The sequence below is a fragment of the Kogia breviceps genome, chromosome 14 (genome assembly GCF_026419965.1).
Source record: "Kogia breviceps isolate mKogBre1 chromosome 14, mKogBre1 haplotype 1, whole genome shotgun sequence".
Classification (NCBI taxonomy): domain Eukaryota; kingdom Metazoa; phylum Chordata; class Mammalia; order Artiodactyla; family Physeteridae; genus Kogia; species Kogia breviceps.
The window spans coordinates 43154078-43165888 of NC_081323.1; the positions used below are offsets into that span (position 1 = coordinate 43154078).

The window sequence follows — 11811 nt, forward strand, 5'->3', positions numbered from 1 at the left end:
ACTGGAAGATAAAATAATGGAAATAACTACTGCAGAGGAGAATAAAGACAAAAGAATGAAAAGAACTGAGGACAGTCTCACACACCTCTGGGACAACATTAAACACACCAACATTCGAATTATAGGGGTCCCAGAAGAAGAAGAGAAAAAGAAAGGGACTGAGAAAATATTTGAAGAGATTATAGTTGAAAACTTCCCTAATATAGGAAAGGAAATAGTCAATCAAGTCCAGGAAGCACAGTGAGTCCCATACAGGATAAACCCAAGGATAAACATGCCAAAACACATAATAATCAAACTGTCAAAACTAAAATACAAAGAAAACATATTAAAAGCAGCAAGGGGAAAACAACAAATAACACACAAGCAAATCCCCATAAGGTTAACATCTGATCTTTCATCAGAAACTCTAGAAGCCAGAAGGGAGTGGCAGGACATATTTAAAGTGATGAAGGAAAAAAACCTACAACCAAGATTACTCTACCCAGCAAGGATCTCATTCAGATTTGATGGAGAAATTAAAACCTTTACAGACAAGCAAAAGCTGAGAGAGTTCAGCACCACCAAACCAGCTCTACAACAAATCCTAAAGGAACTTCTCTAGGCAAGAAACACAAGAGAAGGAAAAGACCTACAAGAACAACCCAAAACAATTAAGTAAATGGTAATAGGAACATACATATCAATAATTACCTTAAATGTAAATGGATTAAATGCTCCCACCAAAAGACCCAGACTGGCTAAATGGATACAAAAATAAGACCCATATATATGCATTCTACAAGAGACCCACTTCAGACCTAGGGACACCTACAGACTGAAAGTGAGGGGATGGAAAAAGATATTCCATGCAAATGGAAATCAGAAAAAAGCTGGAGTAGCAATTCTCATATCAGAAAAAATAGACCATTACAAGAGACAAAGAAAGACAGTACATAATGATCAAGGGATCGATCCATGAAGAAGATATAACAATTGTAAATATTTATGCACCCAACATAGGAGCATCTCTTTACATAAGGCAAATACTAACAGCCATAAAAGGGGAAATCGACAGTAACACAATCATAGTAGGAGACTTTAACACCCCACTTTCACTAATGGACAGATCATCCAAAATGAAAATAATTAAGGAAACACAAGCTTTAAATGATACATTAAACAAGATGGACTTAATTGATATTTATAGGACATTGCATCCAAAAACAACAGAATACCCATTTTTCTCAAGTGCTCATGGAACATTCTCCAGGATAGATCATATCTTGGGTCACAAATCTAGCCTTGGTAAATTTAAGAATATTGAAATCGTATCAAGTATCTTTTCCAACCACAACGCTATGAGACTAGATATCAATTACAGGAAAAGATCTGTAAAAACATACAAACACGTGGAGGCTAAACAATACACTACTTAATAATGAAGTGATCACTGAAGAAATCAAAGAGGAAATCAAAAAATACTTAGAAACAAATGATAATGGAGACACAACAACCCAAAACCTATGGGATACAGCAAAAGCAGTTCTAAGAGGGAAGTTTATAGCAATACAATCATACCTTAAGAAACAGGAAACATCTCGAATAAACAACCTAACTTTGCACCTAAAGCAATTAGAGAAGGAAGAACAAAAAAAAACCAAATTTAGCAGAAGGAAAGAAATCATAAAGATCAGATCAGAAATAAGTGAAAAAGAAATGAAGGAAACAATAGCAAAGATCAATAAAAGTAAAAGCTGGTTCTTTGAGAAGATAAATAAAATTGATAAACCATTAGCCAGACCCATCAAGAAAAAAAGGGAGAAGACTCAAATCAATAGAAGTAGAAATGAAAAAGGAGATGTAACAAATGACACTGCAGAAATACAAAAGATTATTAGATTACTACAAGCAACTGTATGCCAATAAAATGGACAACCTGGAAGAAATGGACAAATTCTTAGAAATGCACAACCTGCCGAGACTGAACCAGGAAGAAATAGAAAATATTAACAGACCAATCACAAGCACTGAAATTGCAACTTTGATTAAAAATCTTCCAACAAACAAAAGCCCAGGACCAGATGGCTTCACAGACGAATTCCATCAAACATTAGAGAAGAGCTAACACCTATCCTTCTCAAACTCTTCCAAAAGATAGCAGAGGGAGGAACACTCCCAAGCTCATCCTACGAGGCCACCATCACCCTGATACCAAAACCAGACAAAGACGTCACAAAGAAAGAAAACTACAGGCCACTATCACTGATGAACATAGATGCAAAAATCCTCAACAAAATACTAGCAAACAGAATCCAACAGCACATTAAAAGGATCATACACCATGATCAAGTAGGGTTTATTCCAGGAATGCAAGGATTCTTCAGTATACACAAATCAATCAATGTATACACCATATCAACAAACTGAAGGAGAAAAACCATATGATCATCTCAATAGATGCAGAGAAAGGTTTTGACAAAATTCAACACCCATTTATGATAAAAACCCTGCAGAAAGTAGGCATAGAGGGAACATTCCTCAACATAATAAAGGCCATATATGACAAACCCACAGCCAGCATTGTTCTCAATGGTGAAAAACTGAAACCATTTCCTCTAAGATCAGGAAAAAGACAAGGTTGCCCACTCTCACCACTCTTATTCAACATAGTTTTGGAAGTTCTAGCCACAGCAATCAGAGGGAAAAAAGAAATAAAAAGAATCCAAATAGGAAAAGAAGAAGTAAAGTTGTCACTGTTTACAGATGACATGATACTATACATAGAGAATCCTAAGGATGCTACCAGAAAACTACTAGAGTTAATCAATGAATTTGGTAAAGTAGCAGGATACAAAATTAATGCACAGAAATCTCTGGCATTCTTATCCACTAATGATGAAAAATCTGAAAGTGAAATGAAGAAAACACTCCCATTTACCATTGCAACAAAAAGAATAAAATATCTAGGAATAAACCTACCTAAGGAGACAAAAGACTTGTATGCAGAAAACTATAAGACACTGATGAAAAAAATTAAGGATGTTACAAATAGGTGGAGAAATATACCATGTTCTCGGATTGGAAGAATCAACATTGTGAAAATGACTCTACTACCCAAAGCAATCTACAGATTCAATGCAATCCCTATCAAATTACCACTGGCATTTTTTACAGAACTAGAACAAAAAATTTCACAATTTGTATGGAAACACAAAAGACCCCGAATAGCCAAAGCAATCTTGAGAATGAAAAGTGGAGCTGGAGGAATCAGGCTCCCTGACTTCAGACTATACTACAAGGCTACAGTAATCAAGACAGTATGGTACTGGCACAAAAACAGAAATATAGATCAATGGAACAGGATAGAAAGCCCAGAGATAAACCCACACACATATGGTCCCATTATCTTTGATAAAGGAGGGAAGGATATACAGTGGAGAAAAGACAGCCTCTTCAATAAGTGGTGCTGTGAAAACTGGACAGCTACATGTAAAAGTATGAAATTAGAACACTCCCTAACACCACACACAAAAATAAACTCAAAATGGGTTAAAGACCTAAATGTAAGGCCAGACACTATCAAACTCTTAGAGGAAAACATAGGCAGAACACTCTATGACATCAATCACAGCAAGATCCTTTTTGACCCATCTCCTAGAGAAATGGAAATAAAAACAAAAATAAACAAATGGGACCTAATGAAACTTAAAAGCTTTTGCACAGCAAAGGATACCATAAACAAGACCAAAAGACAACCCTCAGAAGGGGAGAAAATATTTGAAAATGAAGCAACTGACAAAGGATTAATCTCCAAAATTTATAAGCAACTCATGCAGCTCAATAACAAAAAAACAAACAACCCAATCCAAAAATGGGCAGAAGAACTAAATAGACATTTCTCTGAAGAAGATATACAGATTGCCAACAAACACATGAAAGAATGCACAATGTCATTAATCATTAGAGAAATGCAAATCAAAACTACAATGAAACATCATCTCACACTGGTCAGATTGGCCATCATCAAAAAATCTACAAACAATAAATGCTGGAGTGGGTGTGGAGAAAAGGGAACACTTTTGCACTGCTGGTGGGAATGTAAATTGATACAGCCACTATGGAGAACAGTATGGAGGTTCCTTAAAAAACTACAAATAGAACTACCATATGACCCGGCAATCCCACTACTGGGCATATACCCTGAGAAAACCATAATTCAAAAAGAGTCATGTACGAAAATGTTCATTGCTCTTCTATTTACAATAGCCAGGACATGGAAGCAACCTAAGTGTCCATCAACAGATGAATGGATAAAGAAGATGTGGCACATATATACAATAGAATATTACTCAGCCATAAAAAGAAATGAAACTGAGTTATTTGTAATGAGGTGGATAGACCTGGAGTCTGTCATACAGAGTGAAGTAAGTCAGAAGGAGAAAAACAAATACCATATGCTAACACATATATATGGAATCTAAGAAAAAAAAAGTCATGAAGAGATTAGTGATAGGATGGGAATAAAACACAGACCTACTAGAGCATGAACTTGAGGATATGGGGAGGGGGAAGGGTAAGCTGTGACCAACTGAGAGAGTGGCATGGACATATATACACTACCAAATGTAAATTAGATAGCTAGTGGGAAGCAGCCACATAGCACAGGGAGATCACCTCTGTGCTTTGTGACCACCTAGAGGGGTGGGATAAAGAGGGTGGGAGGGAGGGTGATGCAAGAGGGAAGAGATATGGGAACATATGTATATGTATAACTGATTCACTTTGTTGTAAAGGAGAAACTAACACAATTTTGTAAGACAGTTATACTCCAACAAAGATGTTAAAAAAAAAGATACTGATTTCATTTTCTTTGGATATATATTCGCATACAAAAAGTCTACGTTTTTACACTCACCCTACTTTTTTTTTTTTTTTTTTTTTGCAGTACGCGGGTCTCTCACTGTTGTGGCTTCTCCCGTTGCGGAGCACAGGCTCCGGACGCGCAGGCTCCGCGGCCATGGCTCACGGGCCCAGCCACTCTGTAGCATGTGGGATCTTCCCAGACCGGGGCACGAACCTATGTCCCCTGCATTGGCAGGCAGACTCTCAACCACTACACCACCAGGGAAGCCCTACATTTTGTATTTTTGATGTTTTGTCTTTTTCATGTTGTGTGTCCATTAATTATTGTAGTTATATTTATTTTTAATACTTTTGTCTTTATAATGACTTACCCACCACTATTACAATATTAGCATATTCTGAATTTAACTATATATTTTACCTTTGTCAGTGAATTTTATACTTTCATATGTTCTCATGTTACTAAATAGCTTATTAGTAGCTTTCATTTCAGCTTGAAAAACTCCTTTTAGCATTTCTTGTAAGGCTGATCTAGTGGTGATAAACTTCAGCTTTTGTTTGTCTGGAAAATTCTATCCTTCAATTCTGAAGGACAGCTTTGCTGCATATAGTATTCTTGGTTGGCAGCTTTTTCTTTCAGCACTTTGAATATATCATCCCAATTGTTTCTGGCCTGTAAAGTTTCTGCTGAAATATCTACTTGTAGTCTTATGGGGGTTCTCTTGTAGGTAACAAGTTGCTTTTCTCTTGTTGCTTTTAAGTCTCCTTGCCTTTAACTTTTGACAATTTAATCATAATGTGTATCAGTATAGGTTCATCTTATTTGGTACTCTTTGAGTTTCCTTTATCTGGATGTCTGTTTTTTTTTTCTCCAAGTTAGGGAACTTTTCAGCCATTATTTCTTTGAATAAGCTTTCTGCTCCTTTCTCTCTCTCTTCTCCTGGGACCTCTATAATGTGTATATTGGTCCACTTGATGGTGTCTCAGGTCTCCTGAGCTATGTTCACTCTTTTTCATTCTCTTTTTTCTTTTTGTTGCTCTGACTGGATGAATTCCACTGGACTGTCTTTGAGTTCATTGCTCCTTTCTTCTGTTTGATCGAGTCTGCTATGAACCCCTCCTTTGAATTTTTCAGTTTAGTTATTGTATTATTCAATATTCAATTATTCTGTTTGGTACTTATATTTTCTATCTAATTTGAAGTTCTCTATTTATGAATTGCTCTCCTGACCTTGGTGGGCATTTTTATGACCATTATTTTGAACTCTATCAGGTAAATCACTTATCTCTTTCATGAAGATCTCTTTCTGGAGATTTTGCTTATTCTTTTGTTTAGAACATATTCCTCTGTTTATTTTCCTTCACTCTCAGTCTTGGTGCCTGCATATTAGATACAATAGCCACCTCTCACGGTCTTGACAGAATGGTTGCATATAGGAGATAAACCTCATCAATTAGCCCAATCTGAGCTCTTGGTTGTCTCTCAAGACTTTCTAATCTCCAAGCTACTTGAAGTGCAACAGTTAAGCTGTTAAGTACCCATGACTTTGTTCTTAGCGGCTCCCAGTAATTGAGGGTGTGCCAAGACCCATCAATATCCCAAAGGGGAGAATTGCTGTCAACACCTAGATGCAGGCTGATTAGAAGTGGATCCTCAGGCAGCAGCTGGGAAAGTATGTAGTTAAGCCCTTTCCAGGGAGAAACTGGGAGGTGAGCATTTTTTGCCTGCTCCCTCTATACTGAACCCAGATGTATAGCTGCAGGGGGTGCTCCTGCACCCATATAAAAACTTCTTTGCTAAAGTCCTGTGGGACTCATGAATGCAGTTCTCATTGGCTATTAGATTTGGGGTCCTATTCCTTGGGTGGCAGCTGGGGTGCCAGACATGCGTACAATCTCCTTCCAGAGAGGTTGGCAATCAGATAATGTTGGGGCAAACCAGAGGTGGAAAGTAGGGAAAGTGCTCATAAACTCCCGTGGCCCTGGATCACAGCCAGTCCCTAAATGTGTGCTAGATTAGAAGCCTAGCGCTCAAGCAGCAGCTTGTGAAATGTGTAGTCACATCCTCAGGGAAAGGCTGGGAGATGGGTGTTGTTCTCTGCTACTTCTGCGCTGAGCCCTGCAGGGTGGCCACAGCAGCAAGTGTTTGGTTGCTATTAAGAACTGCTACTTTGTTTGCTACAGTCCTGTGGGTCTCATGGACCTAAACCGCCTTGGCTTTCAGAGCTAGGTCTTTAGGAGGCCCATTCGTTCCTTGAGTGGGACTCTTAAATGTTGGGGTGCTATGTTGTGGTCCAAACCCTGTGCTCCTCAGGGAGAGGCTGGGAGTTGGGGTTGGCATTTCCCTCTCAACTGTACAGTGCCGTGCCAAGGATGAAGTTGAGAGCGTGTCTCAGCCTCTCTTACTGGATTTGATGTAGCTTTTCTCATCTGTCTGATGTATAGGAATCACTCAGCTGATTTCTGGATTTCTCTCAGAGGGGATTGCTCTGTGTGTAGCTGTACATTCGGTGTATCCGAATGAGGTGTGAGGGAGTTCAGGACCCTTCTATGTTGCCATCTTGGTCCCTGCTCTTACATGAAGCAGATTTTTTTTTTTGGCCATGCTACACGGCTTGTGGTATCTTAATTCCCCGACCAGGGATTGAACCTAGGCCCCCTGCAGTGGAAGCTAGGACCCCTAACCACTGGACAGCCAGGGAATTCCCTCACATGAACCAAATCTTAATGGGTAATCACTCATTTATTGGTTGTATATGGTAAAGCCAAAAATATATTCTTTTTTAATATGTATAAACTTTTGAAGAAAAAGTAGGGCGTGTGCATTTTGTTTTAAAGCATTTGTTGTTGGAAATTGTCATGCTGAGTGAAATAAATCAGACAGAGAAAGACAAATATCATATGATATTGCTTGTATGTGGAATCTAAGAAAATGGTACAGGTGAACTTGTTTGCAGGACAAGAGAGAGAGTCACAGATGTAGGGGGCCAACTCATGGTTGCCAGGGGGAGAAAGGGCAAAGGGGAGTGAATTGGGAGATTGGGACTGACATATGCACACTACTATATATAAGGTGGATGACTAATAGGAACCTACTCTATGGCACAGGGAACTCTACCCAGTGCTCTGTGGTGACCTATATGGGAAAAGAATCTAAAAAAGAGTGGCTTATATGTACATGTGTGACTGGTTCACTTTGCTGTGTGACAGAAACTGGCACAACATTGTAAATCAACTATACTCCAATAAAAATTAATTTTGAAAAATAAAGCATTGATTGTAAATATTACAATAGCAATAGTAAGTACTACTAAGAAGCATGTCCTAAAAATCTGATTATTAAAATTCATGTTGTTCTAAATGGTCCTGATTTTGGACTCTGTTTAGCTAGTGCTAGAAAGGATCCAATTACATCTGATATCTTTACTAGAAAAAGAATGTTGCCTCTGGGCTAGTATTAATTTTTGTAAAATAAATTACAGATTTTTCTTGGCCTTATGTAATACAGGTCAGATGGCAAGAAATGTGAGTACCCGAAGAGCAACTGATAAGCTGTTAATTACCCCCATTAACATTTATTAGGCACCCACTGTTTTTTGACCCTTTCTGAGGAAGTGCAAAATCTTTGAAGCATAGGAAATTAATGTGATGTACTCCCCCCTCCTTTTATTTTTGCCTCTTACAGTTCATTAGTAACCTGGGCTTCTGGCATTTAAATGAGATAATAAAACAGGACAGGAAAGATTTAGACATTTCATTTCCACATTGCCAGAAAGTTAACAAGGTACTAAAGAAAACTTGTTTCAAAATGTGGGTGGCCTCAATATGTTGTATGTTGTTATCAGTCTAAGCCAGCACACTTGGAAAAGTAGAGAAATTAATCCAGAGGGCGGAGGAAGTGAGAGTGAAAAGTCGTTTGCCTTCTGGGAGTACTTTCCACAAACAAATAAGTGTAAGTAAGGTGGCCTCTCACAGTTCTTTTCCATCACCTGTGAGTGACACGAAGTAGCTGTAAGGTGACAGACTCAAGGAATAGAGGAAACAAAAATAAGAAAGAATATGCCTGCTTTAAACCAAGTGTCAGTAAGCCACAGCCCACAGACCCAATCTGGTGCACCGCCAGTTTTTTTGTATGGCCTCAAGCTAAAAACTGGTTTTTCCATTTTTAAATGTTGGAGTGGAGGCAAAAGAAGAATAATTTTGTGATATGTGAAAATTACATGAAATTCAAATTGCAGTGCCCATAAATGAAGTTTTATTGGAACACGGCTAGGCTAATTTGTTCAAGTATTGTCTGTCCATGGCTGCTTTCTGCTATAGCCAAGCTGAATAGTTGTGACAGAGACCATATGGCCTTTGAAGCCTAAAATATGTTCCATCTGGCCCTCTAAGGAAAAGTGTGCTGACCACAGATTTAAGTGAAGCGATGAATGGAACAGGAGGACAGCATTTCGGAGTGTGGTGGGAACAAACAGAGCAGTGGCGCTGGGGCCCCAGGCACAGTCAGAGGGGCAGTCCCAGAGGGGATGGCTTCATCCCAATGGCTGGGGACCCAAGAGCACTGGGATGCCATTATCTGTGAGAGAGAACTGCAAACTCTCCAAGAATATGGACATACAGGATTAATCTCATTTAGAGAAGAGGGTATGGCTCGACTAAGGTAGATGCAAAAAACACAAGATTCTACTGGATGCTTCAGTACTTGATAGTGAAACTGGAAATGGCAGAATTTGGTTTCCCTGACATTACTGGAATTGATACAGTTTTCCAGAAATACAGAGAAAGAAGGTTTATTAAGTTGAAGGTAGAAGACTTTTTGAATCTTTGCAAAGCTGCCTCGATTTCATACTAGTATTGCCAAAGGGACTATTGATGCCATAAGCCTTAATCCTAACAATGCAGTTGAGAAGGTGAAGCATTATGTGAAATCTCTTTCCAGAATGTTGAAAAGTGAAAGACTTTTTTCTAATAACCTAATACAATTTAACCAAGGAATCATTGCTAAATGAATTCAGTGAAGGATTTGAACTTCTCAAAGAGCTAACAACACCCAAGTTCAGCTTTGGAGGCAGATCTGGAAGCAATGTTGTATCACTGGTTTTCCGAAAAATGTGAGACTTTTTATTGGACAAATTCAGTTAGCTTTTTTAAAGAAACTCCACAACAAAGTAAACCTGACACAGAAAATCCAAGGGTAAATAAATGCTTAGTAATCACACAGGATGCACACGTTGTATAGATAGAATAGGTTAGTTAAAAAAAAAAATCATGAGCATGTAAGTGGTTGGGTTTTAGAGGTAAACCAAGAATAATTAAAATTTTTCTTTTGTATTTAAAATGTAAATATTTTTCTTTCTGATTAAAAAAAAATTCCTGTAACTGCTGAAACAGTTAAAAACTTTAAAGCAGTAAGTGAATTTACAGGAAAAAGAAAAGATGTAAAGTGAAATACAAAGCTCTTTCTCAGTCCTCTAAACCTATTGGCAGCATTTGACCCCTCTCCGTGTGACAGTTTTCCTCTCCTGGTTCCCTGCTTCCTTTTTAGCCTTTTGTCCTCCATCTCTGTTACTGTTTCCTCTTCACCTCTAAGATGAATGTTTAGGAAAATATCAGTGCGCCCCAGGGCTCAGCAACTGCACCTCTTCCCTTTTTTTGTCTATACTTGCTGCCTGGGTGTAAGATGTTCAAGGGATTTGGGAACTGATAAAAGAAAAAGATAGAACCATGAGGTGGCAGGAGCGCATACCTACTTTATTGGGTGATGGTGATGCTCTGACAGGTTTGCAAGGGCGGGGAGGGAGGGATGTTCCTCCTAGCAGGAATCTGTCCAGAAGCTACACCAAGGGGGTTGCTACTCAAGGGGAGGAGGACAAGAGAACTCCCAGGGAGAGGGGAGTTGGGGTGGTGCCTTTGGTGTCTAGGTAATGCCACTCAGCGGCACGGCAGGGAGTCGCTGAGTCAGAGAGGTCCAAGGGGCAGAAGTCTCACAGCTTATAAGGATTGAGGTCTGTCTTGTAGTCATATGCCTCTATCTTATCAATGGCCAGCAAATGCTAAGTATATTTTGGCAGGGGTATGCAAAGCAGATGGGCCCTGAATGTCCAAAAATGTGCTCCTTTGGACTATGTTTAAAATGAATGGATGTATAAATTTTGAGTCTGGCACTGACAGGCTTTTGAGCTAACAGTTCTCAGGCTACAGTGAGGAAATAAACAACTTTGGGGCAGATATACAGAGGCCATCTTTGGCTCATTTATATAACACTAGGTGATCTCACCCCATTGTGAGGCTTTATACACCATCTTTGTGATGGTGACTCCCACACTGTGTCTTTAGCCGCCCTTTTCCTTGAGCTCCAGGCCCATACACCCTACTCAACACTTCCACTGGGTGTCTAGTCACATCTTAAACTTAACAAATCCCAGCCTGAGTTCCGCCTACCTCCCCTCTAAGCCAGTCTCTCCTGCAACCTTCCCCACCTCGCTTCTTCCCAGTTGCTCAGGACTGAAACCTTGGAATCATCCTTGATGACTCTCTTTCCCTCCTGCCACACCAGATCCATCGGCCCTCCCTGTCATCTGCCTCCAAAATACATCCTGAGTGTGACTACTTTTCCCCACCCCCAGTGCCACCACCCTGGTCCAAGCCATCACAATGACCCACCAGGATGTTTTGTAGTGGCCTCCTTGCTGGTTTCTGTTTCTGCCCTCACTTCCCCTACAGCCTTCTCGCAACCGAGCAGCCACAGTGTTTTTATCATGTAAAGCAAATCATGTCAGTCCTCCAGAGAACTCTCCAATAGCTAAAGCAAAAGTCCTTACCAGGACCTACAAAGCCCTGCATGATCTGGACACTTCCACCTCTCTACCCTCATCCCCTATGACTGTCCCCCATGCTGCCTGCTTGTTCTTCTTCAAACGTGCCAATTACATTCCTGTCTCAGGGCCTTGGCATCTGCTGTTCCCT

General features: G+C 39.6%; 1 pseudogene; it reads left to right on the forward strand.

The window, feature by feature from the left end:
• The first annotated feature begins 9535 nt into the window (after nt 1-9535).
• On the forward strand, nt 9536-9960 carry LOC131741113 (EEF1A lysine methyltransferase 2 pseudogene; annotated as a pseudogene).
• The last annotated feature ends 1851 nt before the right edge of the window (nt 9961-11811 follow it).